The sequence below is a fragment of the Ovis aries genome, chromosome 2 (assembly GCF_016772045.2).
Source record: "Ovis aries strain OAR_USU_Benz2616 breed Rambouillet chromosome 2, ARS-UI_Ramb_v3.0, whole genome shotgun sequence".
In the NCBI taxonomy this organism is placed as follows: domain Eukaryota; kingdom Metazoa; phylum Chordata; class Mammalia; order Artiodactyla; family Bovidae; genus Ovis; species Ovis aries.
In genome coordinates, this window is record NC_056055.1 from 122451849 (window position 1) to 122472762 (window position 20914).

Below are 20914 nucleotides of genomic sequence, written 5' to 3' on the forward strand. Positions count from 1 at the left end.
GGATTTTCCAGGTAAGAGTACTGAAGTGGGTTGCCCTTTCATTCTCCAGAGGATATTTTCACTTATGTAGACAGCCATTATAGTAAAAGCTCCTGAAATATTATTCACTTAAATGGCTATATTTTTAAAGCAGTTTTGTTTCAAATATTCTAACCTTTAGAAAACTATTTTATGAAAAATTTTGATCAGCTGAAAAATGTTTTCTGGACCACAAGTTTTTCAATTCTGCTGTTCAAATTAGAATCTTAATTATAAATTTAAAACATCCCCACTAATACTTTAATCCATTCACCACATTTTTACAAAGAATGAAACAGACACCTGAGGTTATATGACTTGCTCAAGGCTTATGTGTTTCTAATTCTTGATCCAGGGATATTTTCATCAAACAAGCTCCCTCCCAAGAAGATGTCTTTTTCTCAAAGTTTTTCACTTTGAAATAATTACACAGTTACAGGAATTAGAAAAAAATAATGCACAGAGTCTTTTATACACTTCACCCAGCTTTGCCCAACAGTTCATCATATAAAACTATAGAACAGTATCAAAATCAGGAAACTGACATTGATTTAATACTATTAGCTAGACTATCAGTGCTATCCAATTTCACCATTTTTTACATGCATTCATTTCCGTATGTGTGTGTGTGTTTCCATGCAATTTTATCCTACCTTAAAGATGATTTTATGCTAATGCAGTCAATGATAAGAAGCATTAATAGCTGAATGACAATGCCAGAATGACTGCGTTGCTTGCTTTTGGGGGTTTTCATGTCTCATAAATCAAGTTCTTTTGAATTTGACAAAATATCTTTTCTCTCCTGATTGGAAACACCTGAGCAAATAACGAAACTGAAGATTTTGAATGTCAAGTTTTCATTCCATGAATAAAGAAATTAAACCAAATGATCTGAGGTTAATAATAGAAAATTAGTCATATTATTTTAGGCTATCATCTATTTTTTGCAGAGGAAAGCAATTAGATGATGACATCGTCACACATGTTTACGCCTCAAGAAAAAGGCCTGTGCTTCAGGCTTTTGTGGAAAATATACTGCAACAGCTTCTTATGACCCAAGATCGGCATTCACTTTGCACAGCATGAGGAAACAGGTGGGTCATAGGTGAACATGCATGTTATATTTATACACTTGCCAGTCGGCCTTGTGTTTTCTTTATTTCTGCAGATGTGTCATGAGGAGACTGAGTCAGTCAATGTTTGATTCTTTCTATAAATATCCAAGCTGATTTTATAAAGGCACATGTAGGTAATAAAATGCTCATTGACTCTCAGTAACACACACACACACAAATTAAAAGGTTACTGGGAGAAATGTACTTTTATAAATTTGATCAGATATTTAAATAAGATGTTTTATTATTTGATCATTATTTGCAGAAAGTGTTTCTTAGATTTTCCTGTTCTAGACACATCGTCTAGATCCTAGGTGAATTAAAAGGCATTTTCTGTGCTGACTGCTATAATAATTATCATCTAAATTAATGATTTTAAATTTATATTATGCATATAAATATATCCATATATTTATTCATGTATTTTAATGTAAAAATAAGTCATCATTATTTTATGTCATCTTCTCAAAGATTTAAGACAACTTTACCACAATGAATAGATTCTAGGAAATTGTGGGATTAAACCACACTATGTTAATCTAAAACCACTTTTGAGACTTGATTTCATTGAAATCTAATTCGAAGGTAGCTAATAAAACGGTTATACCACTAGCCTCTTAAAATAAAACTTTTTACTGTGTTGTTTCAATAAGTAACAGACACTACTGAATGACTAACACACACTTTAATAAGTAACAAGTTTTATTAGTATCTCAGTTCAGTTCATTCACTCAGTCGTGTCCAACTGTTTGCAACCCCAAGGACTACAGCACACCAGGCCTCCCTGTCCATCACCATCTCCCAGAGTTTATTCAAACTCATGGCCATTGAGCCAGTGATGCCATCTAACCATCTCATCCTCTGTCATCACCTTGTCCTCCCACCCTCAATCTTTCCCAGCATCAGGGTCTTTTCAAATGAGTCAGCTCTTGCATCAGGTGGCCAAAGTACTGGAGTTTCAGCTTCAACATCAGTCCTTCCAATGAACACCCAGGACTGATCTCCTTTAGGATGGACTAATTGGATTTCCTTGCAGTCCAAGGGACTCGCAAGTCTTCTCCAACAACACAGTTCAAAAGCATCAATTCTTCAGCACTCAGCTTTCTTTATAGTCCAACTCTCACATCCATACATGACTACTGGAAAAACCATAGCCTTGCCTAGACAGACGTTTGTTGGCAAAGTAATATCTCTGCTTTTTAATATGCTGTCTAGGTTGGTCAGAACTTTTCTTCCAAGAAGTAAGTGTATTTTAATTTCACGGCTTCAGTCACCATCTGCAGTGACTTGGGAGCCCAAAAAAACAGTCTGTCACTGTTTCCACTGTTTCTCCATCTATTTGCCATGAAGTGATGGGACCAGGTGCCACCATCTTTGTTTTCTGAATGTTGAGCTTTAAGCCAACTTTTTCACTCTTCTCTTTCACTTTCATCAAGAGGCTCCTTAGTTCTTCACTTTCTGCCATAAGGGTGGTGTCATCTGTGTATCTGAGGTTACTGACATTTCTCCCAGCAATCTTGATTCCAGCTTGTGCTTCATCCAGCCCAGCATTTCTCATGATGTACTCTCCATATAAGTTAAATAAGCACGGTGGTCTAATTGATAATAAATTAAAGAAATATATGCAAAACACTTTAGAGAAATCCATGCCCTTCCATGAAGGGAAAATCTAATGAATATCTTTTTTCAGATAATTAATTTTAATTAATCAACAATAAGTTTAAGAAGTAAATCAAGAACATAATATGCTACTCAGTGAGAAAATGGCTGTACCGAAAGGGTGTTTTCATCCACATTTTACAACTTAGAATAGAAAGCTATTGCTAATTCTTCTGTTTTTTAATTTCCATGTATTTTTCCACACTTTCATTAATTTAACAAATATTTGCTGCACACCTACTGTGAACCAGGCTTTGGGCTGATTCAGAGGGTACAGTGGTAAATGAAGAGTTTGCTCAAGAAACTAATTGAGAGAAAGTAGAAAACAAGGACTCGCAGTATAGAGTTTGACAGTTTTAACCATTTATTTTCAGTTCACAATCTTTTTTCTCAGGTATGTGAGACTATTAAACACCCAAGTTTTCAAATTTCTTGTAACTCCTACTCTTTTGAGTACAGTGCTTTTAACAAGTTTTCATTTTTCTACAATTTTGCAGTGACTATGAAACTGGCCATCAATCATTTCTATTTTATATGTGATCATCAAATATAATTAGTTAACATATAAGAATTCAAAATACTTTTACACTTATGTGCCAAAAATGGCACAGGGTAGCCTGGTGTGCTACAGTCCATGGGGTCGTGAAGAGTCAGACACGACTTGGTGACTGAACAACAACAAAAAAGTAGATTTCAATTTAAGTATATACTTTCTTAAATGATACTTTGGACTCCATCTTGTTCTTATGCTATGCTATGCTATGCTATGCTTAGTCACTCATTCCTATCCGGCTCTTTGCGACCCCATGGACTGTAGCCTGCAAGGCTCCTCTGTTCATGGGGATTCTCCAAGCTAGAGTACTGGAGTGGGTTGCCATACCCCCGTGCAGGGGATCTTTCCAACCCAGGGATCGAACCCAGGTCTCTCATATGGCAGGCAGATTCCGCTTAAAGACATATGTTGCTTGACTGGCTTCTCTTTTGTGTCTTCTCTTAACTGCAACCAATGAATGGAATAACTCTTAAGTATAATAGGGGACTGTTATGATGCCCTGTAATTTTACATAACACCAATCAACAGAATTCCATCCTTAGATTGCTGCCAAGATGTTATTAAAAATAGGTGGGAGTCATTAAAGAAAATCTACTTTAAAATATAATTTACGATAATATCTCAGTTCATTTGAAAAACACATATGCATAACAAGGGAAGGGGGGTTATGATAAATATAAATATTTATATTAAATTTGGGGTTAAAAAACAAGATATAATAACAATATCTGAAGAGAAAAACAATTATTTTAAGGCCATTAAAACTTATCTGGAAAGGTTATGGATGTTTTAATATGGTCAGTATGTTTTTCTCTGATGTGGGGGCCAAGTCCCTAGAATGAGTTTGGCATAGTATATAAAACTTGTAAATATTTATTGAATGAACAAATAAATCATTAAAACACTACATTTTTATGTTAATCATCCACTAATTAAAATTTTGTTTGGATAGTTTAAGCTTTGCTTCCATCTTTTGAGGAGTCTGTTTATTACTCTCTTTAAACACCATTGCCAAAAAAAGATCTTTTAGAACCAGGTCTTGTAGCTATTAGATTATTTTCATTTAAAATTACTAGTATGTGAGTTTTCTTAAGGACTATGATGTTAACATTATTCTGTTCTGAGGAATTAGTGTCATTAATTGTGACTTACCAGTAACCTTTCAACTTGGGACTTTGTAAATAAGATATTTTTGGTAATTTTTATCTCTTGTTAGAATGGGCATTTCCTCATGATTTTTTTTTTTCTACTTGCTCAGGATAATGAGCATGAACATTGATATTTTTCTTAAACTTTTAAAGTTGTTCTTCTTCAAAAGAGAACTTTAAATCCTAACCTACTCTAAATATTCCAAATTAAGAAAATGAGAGTGTTTAGTCACAATTTTTAAAAAATTCGCACATTCAGCTTCAGAGTAGTAGGGAATGGGAGAGACAGAGGATCTGGACTCCTAAGTCAAAGTATTGAAGGCCTATGAGTTATCTGAACAGTCACACAGTATGAAAAATTAACTGATAAAATTCAATGATTGAGGTCATAATGCAAGATTTGATACCTTTTTAATGAAATCAGATGTTTCTTAAACATTTCCTTTCCCTTATATATGCTTTACTCCCAGTACAGAATGCCACCCTTCTATCCTTTTACTCTGTCCCTAACATTAACTTCCCTCTTCTCCATCCTCACAAAACCCAAACCGTCCATTAAGAGTAGAGTCTAGGGTAGGGGAAACCATGTAAGATAATTTACACCCACTTAACTATCTCATTCAATTGAAGTATTCTGATCCACCTAGTATTTTTTTTAATGTATGGATAAATATTACAACAATTGAACTGAAATTTCCTAACTGGAGATTCCCCAGTTAATCTACCAAGAAGTAAGAGCACTATTTCCATCTATGCCTAGCTGTTTCTGTGATACAAATTAAATTTGTTATGATGGAAAAGCCATGAAAAATGTTTTTCTGCATGTAAAGAAAATAGAAGAATTAGAGTTCAGTTAAGTAAGGGGAGGTTTTCCTAGGCATGATACCAAGGCAGAAACCATAAAGATAAACAAAAATAGCGAGATGTTACAAACATTTAAAACTTCAGAACAGAAAAAATTAACTAATTAGGTCCAAAAGGAAGTATCCACTGCGTTGTCATACTATATTGACGGGTATAGAAATGCTGTAATTTTTTTTTGAAGTATTGTTTGGTTATGTTGATGTAGTTATAGATTTAGGTATAGATTCAGAAATGTTCACACACACGTGCTCAGTCATGTCCACATTTTTTCCAGGACCCTCTGTCCATGAAATTCTCCAGGCAGGAATACAGGAATGGGTTATCATTTCCTTCTCCAGGGGATCTTCCTGACCCGGGGATCGAACCTGTGTCTCACGTTGTTGTTGTTCAGTCTCTAAGTTGTGTCTGACTCTTTGCAACCCCACGGACTGCAGCTTCCTTGTTCTTCACTATCTCCCAGAGTTTGCTCACACTCATATTCATTGAATTGGTGATGTCATTCAACCATCTCATCCTCCGTCAGCCCCTCTTCCTCTTGCCCTTAATCTTTCCCAGCATCAGTCTTTTCCAATGAATCAGTCCTTTGCATCAGATAGCCAAAATATTGGAGCTTCAGCTTTATCATCAGTCTCTCCAATGAATATTCAGGGTTGATTTCATTTAGGATTGACTGGTTTTATCTCCTTGCAGTCCACAGGACTCTCAGGAGTCTTCTCCAACATCACAGTTCAAAGCATCAGCTCTTTGGCACCCACCTTTCTTTATGGTCCAGCTCTCACATCCATACATGACTACTGGAAAAACCATAGCTTTGACTATACTGACCTTTGTTAGGAAAGTAATGTCTCTGCTTTTGAATATGCTTTCTAGGATTTTCATAGCTTCTCTTCCAAGGAGCAAGTCTCTTAATTTCATGGCTGCAGTCGATGTCTGCAGTGATTTTAGAGCTGTCATTGCTTCCACTGTTTCCCCATCTTTTGGCCATGAAGAGATGGGACTAGATGTCATGATCTTCAGTCTTTGAATGGTGAGTTTTAAGCCAGCTTTTTCACTCTCCTCTTTCATCTTTATCAAGAGGCTCTTTAATTCTTCTTCACTTTCTGCCATTAGAGTGGTATCTGCATATCTGGTGTTGTGGTATTTCTCCGGGAAATCTTGATTCCAGCTTGTGATTCATCCTGCCCAGCATTTTGCATGATGTACTCTGCATAGTAGTTAAATAAGCAGGGTGACAATATACAGCCTTGACATTTGGAACCAGTCCCTTGTTCCATTTCTGGTTCCATTGCTTCTTGACCTCCATGCAGGTTTCTCTGGGAATTTTCCACAGTTTATTGTGACACACACAGTCACACACAAAGGCTTTAGTTTTCCTTGTCTCCTGAGTCTCCTGCATTGGCAAGTGCGTTCTTTACCACTGCACCACCTGGGAAGCACAGAGTCAGGAATAGATATTAATAATAATGATATAGACATAGGTATAGATGTAAAAATAGGCTTCCTATGTGACCCAAAATTCCATTTCCAGGAATTTATCTCAAGGAAATAATAAGAGTAGTAAGGCAAAATTTATGGATTTTCCTCTATACCAGGAAAATTAAATTAACCTGAATATCCAAAAAGGGATGATAAGTTAGATAAATACTTAAAATGTATTCACATTGAACAATAGCACAAGTATTAAAAATGTTGATGTATTACAGCATCTGTATTATATGATTTCTTTTATTTAATTGTAAAATTTAAACTGTTGTTATTCAGTCTCTTGGCTGTGTCTGACTCTTTGTGACCCTATGGACTACAACACACCAGTCCCCGCTGTCCTTCACTATCTACCAGAACCTGCCCAGACTCATGCCCATTGAGTTGATGATGCCATCCAACCACCTCATCCTCTGTTGCTCCCTTCTCCTTCTGCCCTCTATCTTTCCCAGCATCAGGGTCTTTTCCAATGAGTTGGCTCTTTGCATCAGGTGATCAAAGCATTGGAGCTTCAGCATCAGTCTTTCCAATGAATATTCAGAATTGATTCCGTTTAGGATTGAATAATATGATCTCCTCGCAAGTAAAGGTACATTCAAGAGTCTTCTCCAACACCACAGTTCGAAGCATCAATTCTTTGGCGCCCACCCTTCTTTATGGTACTCAATCACATCTGTACTTGACTACCGGAAAAACCATAGCTTTGACTATACTGACCTTTGTTGGCAAAATAATGTCTCTGCTTTTTAATATGCTCTCTAGGTTGGTCATATCTTTTCTCCCAAGAAGCAAGCCTCTTTTACTTTCATGGCTGCAGTCACCATCTGCAATGATTTTGGAGCCCAGGAATATAAAGTCTGTCACTGTTTCCATTGTTTCTCCATCTATTTGCCATGAAGTGATGGGACTGGATGCCATGATCTTCCTTTTTTGAATGTTGAGTCTTAAGTCAGCCTTTTCACTTACTTCTTTCACCTTCATCAAGAGGCACTTTAGTCCCTTTTACTTTATGCCATAACAGTGGTGTCATCTGCATATCTGAGGTTATTGATATTTAACCCCACAAGAGACTGAACCAGAATTGCCTGTGTGTGCATGGGAATCTCTCTGGTTGAGGAGTGGGTTGACAGTGGCCTGCCATGGGTTTTGGGGTACTGACTACAACAGTCCTGGGAGCTGTTGGCATAAATCCTTTTGCAGGAGGTCTCCATTACCCCTACCCCTACAAGGAAGGAACACAGCCCCTGCTCACCAAGAGAAAATTTTATTAAAGATTTACTGAGCATGGCTTTGCCCACCAGGACAAGACCCAGTTTACCTCACAGCCAGTCCCTCCCATCAGGAAGCTTCCAGAAGCCTCCTGTCCTCATCCATCAGAGGGCAGACATAATGAAAACCACAATCACAGAAAACTAACCAAACTGATCACATGGATCACAGCCTTGTCTACCTCAATGAAATTATGGGCCGTGCCATGTAAGTTCACTCAGAACAGATGGGTCCTGGTGGAGGGTTTGGATGAAATGTGGTCTACCGGAGAAGGGAATGGCAAACCACTTCAGCATTCTTGCCTAGAGAACGTCATGAACAGTATGAAAAGGCAAGAAGATGTGACATTGAAAGTTCAACTCCTCAGGTTGATAGGTGCCCTGTCTACTACTAGAGAAGAGCAGAAAAATAGCTCCATAGGGAATGAAGAGGCTGAGCTAAAGCAAAAACAGTGCCCAGCTATAGATGTCTCTGATGGTGAAAGTAAAGTCTGATGCTATAAGGAACAGTATTGCATGCGAACCTGGAATGTTAGGTCCATGAATCAAGGTAAATTGGAAGTAGTCAAACAGGAGATGACAAGAGTGAACACCAACATTTTAGGAGTCAGTGAACTAACATGGACTGGAATGGGTGAATTTAATTCAGATGTCCACTATATCTACTGCTGTAGTAAGAGCCCTTAGAAGAAAGGGCGTAGTCCTCACAGTCAAAAGAAGTCTGAAATTCAGTGCTTGGGTACAATCTCAAAAACGACAGAATGATCTCTGTTCATTTCCAAGGCAAACCATTCACAGTAATTCAAGTCTATGCCCAAGCCACTAATGCCAAAGAAGCTGAAGTTGAATGGTTATATGGAGACTTACAAGACCTTCTAGAACTAACATCAATTTAAATATATATATATATATATATCCTTTTCATCATAGGGGACTGGAATGTAAAAGTAGAAAGTCAACAGATAGCTGGAGAAACAGACAAATTTGGCCTTGGAGTACAAAATGAAGGAAGGCAAAGGCTAACAGTATTGCAAAGAGAATGCACCAGTCATAGCAAACACCCTCTTCCAACAACACAAGAGAAGACTCTATACATGGACATCACTGATTTCAGTCAATACCAAAATCGGATTGATTATATTCTTTGCAGCCAAAGATGAAGAAGCTCTATACAGTCGCAAAAACAGGACCAGGAGCTGACTGTGGCTAAATCATAAACTCCTTATTGCAAAATTCAGACTTAAATTGAAGAAAGTAGGGAAAACCAGTAGACCATTTATGTATGACATTGAAAAGCAGAGACATTACTTTGCCAGCAAAGGTCCGTCTAGTCAAAGCTATGGTTTTTCCAGTGGTCACGTATGGATGTGAGACTTGGACTGTGAAGAAAGCTGAGTGCCAAAGAATTGATGCTTTTGAACTGTGGTGTTGGAGAAGACTCTTGAGAGTCCCTTGGACTGCAAGGAGATCCAACCAGTCCATTCTGAAGGAGATCAGCCCTGGGATTTCTTTGGAAGGAATGATGCTAAAGCTGAAACTCCAGTACTTTGGTCACCTCATGTGAAGAGCTGACTCACTGGAAAAGACATGGGAGGGATTGGGGGCAGGAGGAGAAGGGGACGACCGAGGATGAGATGGCTGGATGGCATCACTGACTCGATGGACGTGAGTCTGAGTAAACTCCGGGAGTTGTTGATGGACAGGGAGGCCTGGCGTGCTGCGATTCATGGGGTCACAGAGTCGGACACGACTGAGCGACTGAACTGAAATGAACATTTTAATTTTCTTATATTCAAATTAGTATATACTTTTTATCATTATAATGCATTTCTCAAATGCAGTTGAGTGCTCTCCCTAAAGCACTTTACATCCAGTAATTAAATATACTCACAAGCACAGTATAGTTCTTATTTAATACAGATTTCTTAATGAAAAATTATAATATTAACAAGTTCTTAATAATAATAGCTACATATTCTCTTAAACCAAATGATTTGCCTTCATCCTGACATCTAATCTTCCCAACCTCATCTTAAAGAAACTGAATCTCAAATGAGTTTTATAATTTGCTCAGTTTGGATAACTGAAAAATAAAAAGGTCCTGTGTGAGGTTTATAGCAGATTGTGGGATTATTTTTGCAAGAAATATCATAGCCCAAATTTTTATAATAAAAATTGTCAGAATTCCTTCTAAGACTCTACTTGGAAATAAAAGGAAATCTTAAATGCTCAAATTTTCAAACTGTAAACAAAGTAATGTACAGATGGAAGGCCATTCTAAGTAAATATTAATAGTTATGAATAAAACCTTAATTAAATAATCTTCATTCAAAAAATAAAATATTGGAAAGTTTATGTCAATTTAACCCACGTCTTGGAATAGCAACAATAAGTCTGGGATGCTTTCCTTTTATCTTACCAACAGAACTGCCAAGACTGGCAAGGTTAGTGACGAAAGGTTGTGGAACTACCTGGAAATGTAAAGAGGAGTCAGGCATGCATGTGAGCTGTTATGTTTCATAGCAATGTCCATTCCATGTATTTTCTTTCTCCGGAAACTACCTGAGGAGGATGCAACCCAGAGGGATAGGCCAAACCCCTGAGATAGGGAAAGAGGCACAGAAAGATTTCACACACCCAAAATCTTCTATGGACACAAATCTGTAAATTAGAGTCTTATTCACATTGGTAGTGTTCTCTTCTATAATGAAATATTCTCCTAGCAGAATAATTCTACCAGTTATTGCCATCTTAACTTCAATGAATGACTGAGATAAGCAAATCTTGTAAATAGGAGTACTGGTGAAACAGGGAAGGAAACAGTTATAACTGAAAACAGGTGATAGGAGATTTTTTTGGTGATTAAATTAGTAAATTTTAAAGAACTAAAGGACTTGGTCATTGGGAGAGGAGGAAAGATTTGGAATAAAAAGATAAAATTGATAAGACAAGTCCAGTAGATAAATGAGGTCATACCAAAGTCAAATTTTTCCAACACACCAATCTTGCCTGGAACCCTGGTGGCAGCCCTCCCCTTTTACCACTGTCTCAAAAATCCTCCAGCTCTGTACTACAGCTGTTAAGTCTCAAAGAATTTTTTCAAGTATATCTCTTCCTCCTCTACATGATAGCTATTGATTTTCATCATCGGTGGCAGTACTGTTTGATATTCTTGAATTGTTGCTTTGTCCACACGTGGGAGTGAGGGCACTGACACCTAGGGTGGGAAAATTAGGATCCTAGTAACAGGAAGGGAGGCGTACTCACTCTCTGAGAGCCATATAGGGTCCAACCACAGTGCCTAAGAGCAAAGGCCCTGAAGAGGAGCTAAGCAGAGGCCAAGCCCACTATCCTATTGGTTCTTAATTCTAATGGAATGCACAGGAAAAAACTTCCCAAGTCAGTGAAGAGGAAATAGCCTAGGCATAAAAGGAAATCAATGAGGTTCACAGTGAGAGTGATCCAGGGACAGAGCTTTTGAGATAGGCTGGAAATAAAGAGAAATGACGCAGGAGAAAGGGACCACCTTTGTCTGGCTGCTTAGTTACTGTTACATCAGTTTTGCTTTGCTTCCTCCACTATATTGGCAGAGAACATTCCATGCGAGTCTCTGAAAAATCCTGCTATACTTTTCCTAACAGCGAGGAAGCAGAAGCTGAGCAACAAATTAGAAATTACTAACACAAGTCATAAATCTAGGAAGAGAACAAACCAGGAGTAGCATCAGCACTGAAATTTTTCTGACTTAGCTTTTGTGTTTAGAAATTTCTGTATTTTTAAAAATCACTTTTTCTACCACAGCCATAAGATTTGACATTTTAATAACCATAGAACTGCCCTAAATTCATTGCCATATCCCTTGACTTCTCTGAGCTCTCCCCACTTGCCCTCCTCCCTACCTAGTAAGAGTTTCCACTACCTAATTGGATAAAAATTTCTCCTATAAGCTATATAGGTTTTAAAGTAGGGACCATGGAACTAATTAAAAGACTCAGGCAAAATTAATAGGAGAAAATCTCAAGGAGGAATCCATTAATCCAATCCCTTTGTCTTACATAGAAAGACCTTAAGGGAAATGAAGATCATTAAACTAGACTTTAAATCTCTTGGATCCTGCCTTTAAAAAAAAAAATTGCTTATCACTGAAGCTTTTTTAAAATCTTAGTTATAAAACAATTTTTTACTTAAATTATGTAAGTATGTAAAACAAGTGGGTTGAGGACATTTGCTTTAAAAATAGTGATAGAATCAATGATAGACTTGGAAGGATTGGTAATTGTTTACCACCCTGTAAGAGAAGGCCAGATGCACACATACCATTTGCTTGGCCCCCTTTGGATCTAGCTCTTGAATAAAGAGTGCCCTGAGAAAAAGGGTAGAATTACTTCAGATTAAATCATTTGGCCTAGTTAGATGCATATTATGTAGATACAGCATCAAAATATGCTACAAATGGGGTCATTTCTACTTGAACAAGCTATGAAAGCTTAAGTCTGTATACAACCTGCTTTTGAGAAAAGGGGAAGAAGAAAAGTATAGATTAGCCTGCTTATCACACAGCCTTTCTTGTGATTTTTTTTTTTCCAATTAGTTCACCATTGCATCTTTTCCTTCTGAGGTGCCTGAAGTCAGGGAGGAGTTTCAACCCTATATTGCTGAGGAGAGGGTTTTTTTTTTTTTGTAGGATGACATATGACAGCAGTCTTCTTAGGGCTGCATTTATCACACCCTTCCTCAAAGGACCTGCCAAATATTGGTGCCTTATCAGCAGATCCGCATGGACAAAAACAATGGCCACACTGGTCAGGGTTGCCATTACCTTTACTTACTAATATTCATATAGAAAATTACGCCTCAAAATATGTAGATACATGACAACAACAATATCCTACAGACAGAAGAGAGATTTGTATTCTCACCTCACTGAAGAGCAGATTGCAAGAGACACTAATGTGCCCTGGGGTTGGGGGATGATGGCTAACCAGGAAGGAACCAGAACTAGAGCGTAAATAAACCCCTCCTGATGCAGACTACCTCTCCTAAGGCTAGTCACAGATGCCTGTACTAAGAGAAACAGATGCTGCTTGCATTAATAGGATACCACTGAAAACTAAAAAAAAGAAAAAGTAAAAGAGGAAAAAAACATTTGCTAGGAAAATCAATGATTTCTTTGATCTTTTTTCTGAATGATTTCCAGGATTGAATTACTCAACTAGGTGGACTGATTTAAAATGTCTCAGGATAATTCCCAACACTGAGTAGTCTTACACAAGAGCTTTTAGCTATGCTGTTTTCCCAGTTTTCTCAGTCTTAATTCAGGAGTGGACAGAATGACTTACGTCAAAGAATGAAAAAATACCTTTGAAATTTTACAAAATATTCTAACAAATCAACTTCACTCACTTAAAGTTGTAGCTGCTTCCAAATACAAATGCCACATTTGTTTTAACAATCCAGGATATCTGAAGAATAGTAAAGATCTGCTCAGCACTTCTTTCACTGTAGGAAACTATAAATTCCACAGACATGCCATACAATGCAGCTCTTATTTAGAAAAGGAAGAGAAAGCAAAGGCACGAGACAATATATTATTTATTTTTAGTGTTTTTTACAGTCAAACTATTTGACTTAGGCTGCAAGAAGCAGAGCGAGATAACCCCATATGAAGCACCTCTTAACTTCAAACCCCTGTTAAGGGTTTGAAGGCAGATGTAGGATGTCTGCTGGCCTTGATAAGAAACTGTAAAAAAAAACGACAGACCCTTAGGAAGTGGAAAGAAACACAAAAGTCTATTCATTACTCAACTTAGTAAAATTATGATAAAGTACAGTTGTGCCATTTGTCTAAAGAGAGGGCTGTAATTCTTAAATGCAGAGCATACATCTTTTTTACAGCAGTGATCTAAATTTTAATAGGAGGATAAGTAGATACGCTTCTTTTTAAAATTGTTCTGAAGTCAGAAAAGTTATAAACCTTACTGCTCTTGATATTACTACTTAATCATTGAAAGAAAAATTCATGTGTGGAACAAACTATAAAAAATTTCATTTGAAGCTTTCTTTCATTAAAGGGAAGCATTTTTTAAATAAACTTCTCACCAGGGATAATGCCAAGTATGTGCTTCAAAGCCTGTTTCTCTTTGATGGGAGCTAGAGGCAACTCATAATCTAATTGTCAAGAGTCCTTGGAGTTCACTCCCAACCCATTCATTAATCAGTAGAAATATTTATTGGATGACTACTATCTACCCACTGTGATTGTTTGATAAAGAAGATTTTTTTTTTAATGTCTGTCTCATAGTGCTGGATCTCGGAGGCATTCCCTGTCAACCTTGATGTAGCTCTGAATTCTGACCACACTTCACTCTTCATTGATAATAAGCAAGTGAGGAAGAAGGCAGTGAGATACGGTTACTCAGAGAGCCTCTGTAAATTGTTTAAAGCTACAGCAGTTTTCTTTCATATTTATTACTTAAGGCAACAGTCTAAAATAAAGTCGGGATTTTGCTGTTCCCTGTATGCTTGTCTACTTACATAGACCATAAATAATCCACACTTGTAAAAATTAGTTAAACTAGATAACTTGTGGAATTTTCTATTTTACTTTATTATATTAGCAAATTGTACAAATTTTTTTATTTTCATTGTAATTTATTTGCTTGCATTGCTTTCACATTTTGATTACTTCTTTGAGCTTTATAAATGTCAACATTTTTAGGAACACCAGATTTATGTACCTTCACTGCCTTAATGAGCAAGACAAATGTAAAATATGTCAGTAAATATTGGTAGATAGATCTAAATTATTAAATTATAATCTTAAAAATATAATTTAAAATATAACTTTTACATTATATTAACCTTTAAGAGAAAATTGCCTTACAAAGCTTAAGGTACTTGACTTTCTAGAATTTGAATTAATTTTTTTTTTGGCTTAACTTAAATATTAAAGCAGTTTCTCTAAATAAAAAATGGTATAAAATCATGTTCCAATTTAGAAATCTGAAAACATTGACTTATAAATTAAGTTATTAATTCATTAACATGAAAATACCTTTTAATATTAACCACTCTAATAAAAAGTATTTAGTTTAAAAGTTTTTAAATATTTATTTATTTATTTGGCTGTGTTAGGTCTTAGTTGCCTCATGAGAACTCTTAGTTGCCGCCTGTGGGATCTAGTTGTTCCCTGACCATGGACTGAACCAGGGCCCCCTGCACTGGGAGCATGGAGTCTTAACCACTGGGCCACCAGGGAAGGCCTTAAAAGTTTAACAGTAGAATCAAGTGAAAATTAGAGTAGGTTGGGTGCTACAATGTATTTTTGCTCTGTTTTCAAAAACTACATACATAATAGAAATATAGAAATGATAAACTTTCCTGTCTACAGACATTTGACACCAACAGATGTTTAAATATTTTTACTCACAGTTTCCTGACCTGCTAATGAGTAGAGTTGGATCCCCATGCAGCTGGATACAGGGGCAAGGGGAACCCAGGGCTGAGGCTGGCCCACTAGTATGTGGGTAATCCCCCCGCACTAAAAGGCTACAGGGAGTACTCCAAAATGGTGCTTCCTAGTGCAGTGCCCTCATGGTATCTCCCCAAAATGCATCTATATCCCCAGCTGCCTCCTACCTCTTCAAGAGACTCCAAGTTCAGCAAGTGGGTCTGACTCAGGGTCCTTTCAAACTACTGCCTCTGGACGCATGCCCTTTAAGAGTTGAATCTGTTTCCTATAGCCCTCTAGCTAACCTTCAGAGTCAAATGTCCTGGGGCTTATCTTCCCAGTGCAGGACCTTCAGGCTGGAAACTTAATATTGGATCTGGACTCCTTGCTCCTTGCAAAGAAACTCTGCAATAGTGATTATTCTTCCTTTTGTGGATCACATATGGATTTGGGGTCTTGACTTTACCACACCTCCACCCTCTCAACCCATTTCATTGTGATTCATTCTTTATCTGTTCAGTTGTGTAAAATCTTTTCTGCTAGTTTTCAATTCATTCTCATAGATGAGTGTTGCTCTGTAAATAGTTATAATTTTGGTGTGTCTCTGGAGAGGAGGTAAGCTCAATGTCTTCCTACTCCACCATCTTCTTGGGTTCATTTTTTAAAACTATCATAAGAGAAATACATTTGGTATGGAATATATGAAAAATCATTAAATTGTACACTTGAAAGGATGAATTATATGGAATATAAATCATTTATCTCAATAAAGTTGCTACCAGGAAAAAACTGTTCACTAGGGACCTCACTTTCCCTGTTCTTCTGTGATATGGAGAGTATTTCTTAACAAAGCACAGCTCAAAGGGGAGGAAAACACTCAGCCTCAAAGAGACCATAGCTATTATTCTTCTGCCCTGGAATTCTTCCTTCGATAGGCACAAGAGGTTTTCTGAACATGTGCAGCTGAAATGCATCTACTGTAAACAAAATATCTTAAAATGGTAGAATATGTTCACATGAAAAGAAAAAAAAAAAATTCCCTAAGTTAAAATCTTTTGAAGCATGTATGGCATGTAAGTTGCCAATGGGTCTAGAGCTTAAGAAAAAATATAAAATTAAAAGAAATTGTGAACTCAAAAATAAGAACCAGAATAGAGGATAAAATTTAATTCAAAGAATTTATTCAGTAGTTCTTAGGACTTAAACTACCTTCGGGTGTGTTAATCCTAAATTGTCAAAAATGCACTGAGTGGCAGACTAGTATGCTAATACAAAATGTGCCTCTTTGCTATCTGTGAAAGAAGGTTACTCTTCACTTTTTAATATAACCATGGCCTTTCTGTCATCTACTTATATATGCAAATCATCTGGTTCTATTAATAAAAACAAAATCTACTAAATTCTCTGATTCCATAGCCCAAAATCTATTTATACACAGACATACATAGAGACATACCCGCATGTTCACATAGTCTCAATATTAAGACAGAGATTACTGAAACCTTTGAATTATTACAAATCATATTTTAAATATTCCCACTGGACAAAGCATTCAGCAGAATACTTTCTGGTACTCTACCATAAAGGCAAGAATTTACTCCGATTCTTGGGCAGTTAGACAGAGGCCAATATCTGGCTAGATGGTAAAGAATTGGTGAGATGATTGAAAAAATGAAGGGAAGAAAGCTTGGAGAGAAGTGTGTGAGTATAATAATTGGAAAATGCCCAGATCATGAAAATATTTGTACCTCATTCTAACATCAGTCCCCATAAACGGAGCCTTAATAACCCAGATGTATAAGCTGAGTGTGAATGTGAGTCATTCTCCTTCCATGGTTGATCAATGTTATTAATTTCCAATTTACCAGCAGTAGTGGCCAAACATGATGTCTTAAGGAAACTAGCAGCTACCTGGTAATTGTTCAATTAAATTGTGACTTTTTCATTACCAAGGAAGCAACCCATAAAATACTGCTTTCAACTAAAGTTTCACATTTTAAATTAGCAAGCTGATATCCACAGGCAATAATCCTATAGAATCGCCAAATGCCTTGTTGGAAACTTAGCTGCATTATTAATTTGCAGACACAACTTTTGTAAGTTTGGTATGCTGACTTACAGGATGTGCTATTTGCTCTAAATCAATGACTGATACACATGGTTCTGTTTCTCAAAAATGTGCAAGTCTTACTTTGAAGGGGAAAGAGGACAGACAAGGCTCCTATAATTGTATCTAGTATTCTTTATGACAGTTGTTTGCTTTTGAGCCCAGAAATTTGCTTTTCTTTTTTTTTTCTTTTAAAAAAAATTTTTTTAATTTTTATTTTTACTTTATTTTGCTTTACAATACTGTATTGGTTTTGCCATACATTGACATGAATCAGCCATGGGTGTAAGTTTTAGTACCCAAGGAAGATATATGTATACTAAGGAACACAATAATGGTTTCTCTGAGTGAGAAACAGAGGCTGTATCCTGATTACTTGGGTTTTATCCAGTCTCTAGGCAAAGAGTTTAAAATTTCAGCTATGCTATTGTTTGATATTGACTATCAAGAATAAACAGGATTTCTGCTCTATAGTCAGGACTGGGAAGAATTAGGATAGAACTCAGGGGGATTGTTGTACAGTAATGATAGTGAGTGTGTTTCAAGCATATATAGAAAGGACCACTGAGTCCTATAAAAAATGAAGGATTGGATCATATCATTAAGGAAAAACTACCAAGAAAATCAGGATGCTGTCCAAATGAAAGAGAAAACATGGAATAGGTAGAGGAGAAGCAAAATGAAATTTACCTTATCTATCTGCAAAAATGAGAACTCTAGCCTATATGTTTATTCTCCCACTTTCTGAATATGTATTATCAAATGTACATATGTGCATGTGTGTAAGTGCACACTCATTGCATTTTCCTTTCTTTCCTTTTATAGTATTAAACAGACTATTGGCAGTGGCCAAATTTGACTTTTATAGAACAGGTTGCAAAATACTGATCTCTTCCTTTGGTTCTGTGAGTGATGTTTTATCCTTTAAAAAAGTCCTTTTTCAAGGACTGTTTCCACTACTTAGAACCAAAAAAACTCAAATAGTGATTATGTATTAATAGACATATACATTATACTATGTATAATATATATATATCACCCATATATATATGTACTATATATATATCACCCATATATATATATATATATATATATCACCCATATATATATGCTCTCTCTATATATATATATCACCCATGATTTTATGGCCAATAAAATGAAAAGACAAGTGTACTGAAAAGACAGTCCAGAAAATCTGTAAATCCAATCATTGTTCAAAATCTTGAATATCAGAATTACTTAAATCTAGCAAGTTATTTTCTAACCAAATTTTATCAACTCCAATTCAATCTACTTCTAGCCTGAGGAAGAAGTATAAGATACTGTTAATAACAAATGTTGTACTGAGTGCCTCCTGTGTATCAGGCTCTGATACATTCCATTTAACACTCATGAGTTATGTTTTGTAATTATACCAGTATTGACAAATAGGAAATTGACATTAACAACTTTCCATAATCACATAGTAAGTAGCAGCGTTATATTCTCAACTATTACATTGTCTCCTTGCTTCACCCGCTTCCAGTGACTCTGTCCTCAGAGGCGATTGCCCTTAGGCAGAGTGTCATGTGGAGTCAGTCACTTCTTACCCTAGACCTCAGTTTCCTCATTCTTGAAGATTTCTACAAAAACAAGCTATTTCCACACCCTCGTGAGTGCTCCAGGAGATTTAAAAAAAAAAAAAATCAGTGCATTCAAGGAGTCTGTAAAGAGGCCTTAGGAATATTGCCTGTTAGGGTAACGGGAATAAATAGTCTGTAGGGACAACCCTGTAAAACACAAACAATACTAAGTTATATTAAACTAGATTCCAAAATGGGCTTCCCCAGAGGCTCAGCAGTAAAGAATCTGCCTGCGAGGCAGGAGGTACAGGGTACGTGGATTCAGTCCCTGGGTTGGGAAGTTCCCCTGGAGGAGGGCATGGCAACCCACCCCAGTATTCTTACCTGGAGAATTCCATGGACAGAGGAGCCTGGCGGGCTACAGTCCAGTGAGTTGCAGAGTCGGACTGACTGAAATGACTGAGCACACATATTCCAAAAAAAAATTGTAGAAGAAAGTTTGGGTTTTTTTGTTTTAAGGTAGGAGAAGCTTCAAACACTTGCACACAAAAAGATCAAATATTTCAGATGCAGAAGTGACCAGGAGGCAAACAAAGGAGCATGGATAATGATCAGCCCTTCCACGAAACCTACATCTTACCCAAAGAGAAGCACCAGATTCCCTCCATCTTAGGACAGAGGTAGGACAGTGGCTTACTGACTGAAACATATAAGAAAAGAGAGGAATCTCCTAATAGATCCCTCAGGGTGGGTTGTTCAGCCCACTTCATTCCAGTAAGCGGAAACAGTAAATAGAATCTGACAAAGCAGTCAGCCTAAGCAAAATGAGAAGTAAACACATGAGGGCTTCCCTGGTGGTTCCGTGGTGAAGAATCTGCCTGCCAGTGCAGGAGACATGGGTTTAATCCCTGAACCAGGAAGATCCCACATGCCATGGAGCAACTAAGCCCACGCACTACCACAATTGAGCCTGTGCTCTGAAGCCCAGGAGCCACAGCTACCGAGCAACGTGCTGCAACTGCTGAAGCCCACCTGCCCTACAGCCCCTGCTCTGCAACAAGAGATGCTGCCACAATGAGAAGCCTGTGCGCCACGAGAGAGTAGCCCCCACTTGCTACAGCTACAGAGAAGACTGCACAGCAATGAAGACCCAGCACAGCCATAAATAAATAAATAAATTATTTTTTAAAGTAAACATATGCACCTACAGATCAGAATCCACTAACCAACAGAAATCAAAGCCAAGAAAAGAGAAGTATTCCCCCATAATGTGGCCACTGTAGCAAAGATATGCAAAATACTACTGTGAAGATGTGATTTATACTCTCAGAAAAGAAATGAAATTGCTTCCATTAAAAAAAAGAAAGGTATCACCTGAATAACTGAAGTATTGAAAAATAATTATATAAGAAAGCAACTTTACGACCATACCATCCTGAATGTGTGCTATCTTGTCTGATCTCGGAAGCTAAATGGGGTCAGGAATGGTTAGTAATTGGATGGGGTAAACATATAGTCTTCAATTCTGATATTAGAACAGAAGAAAGGCTGAAAACTAATTTAGATAGAACTTTAAAAGTAGAAAATAAAAAAATATAAAAAACTATGAAGATGATTCAGTATAAGGAAAGAGCAGAAATTAATAATACAGGAAACAAAGTTCAGTATAATAGTAAACAAAGATAAAA

General features: G+C 36.9%; 1 long non-coding RNA gene across 1 annotated transcript in view; it reads right to left on the bottom strand.

Annotated features, from left to right (window-relative positions):
- Positions 1-3133: 3133 nt before the first annotated feature.
- Positions 3134-20914, bottom strand: part of LOC132659307 (uncharacterized) — a 30258-nt gene continuing 12477 nt past the window's right edge. The window contains exon 3 of the long non-coding RNA XR_009599584.1: positions 3134-6783. This is a non-coding gene — a long non-coding RNA (uncharacterized LOC132659307). The remainder of the gene's footprint in view (positions 6784-20914) is intronic.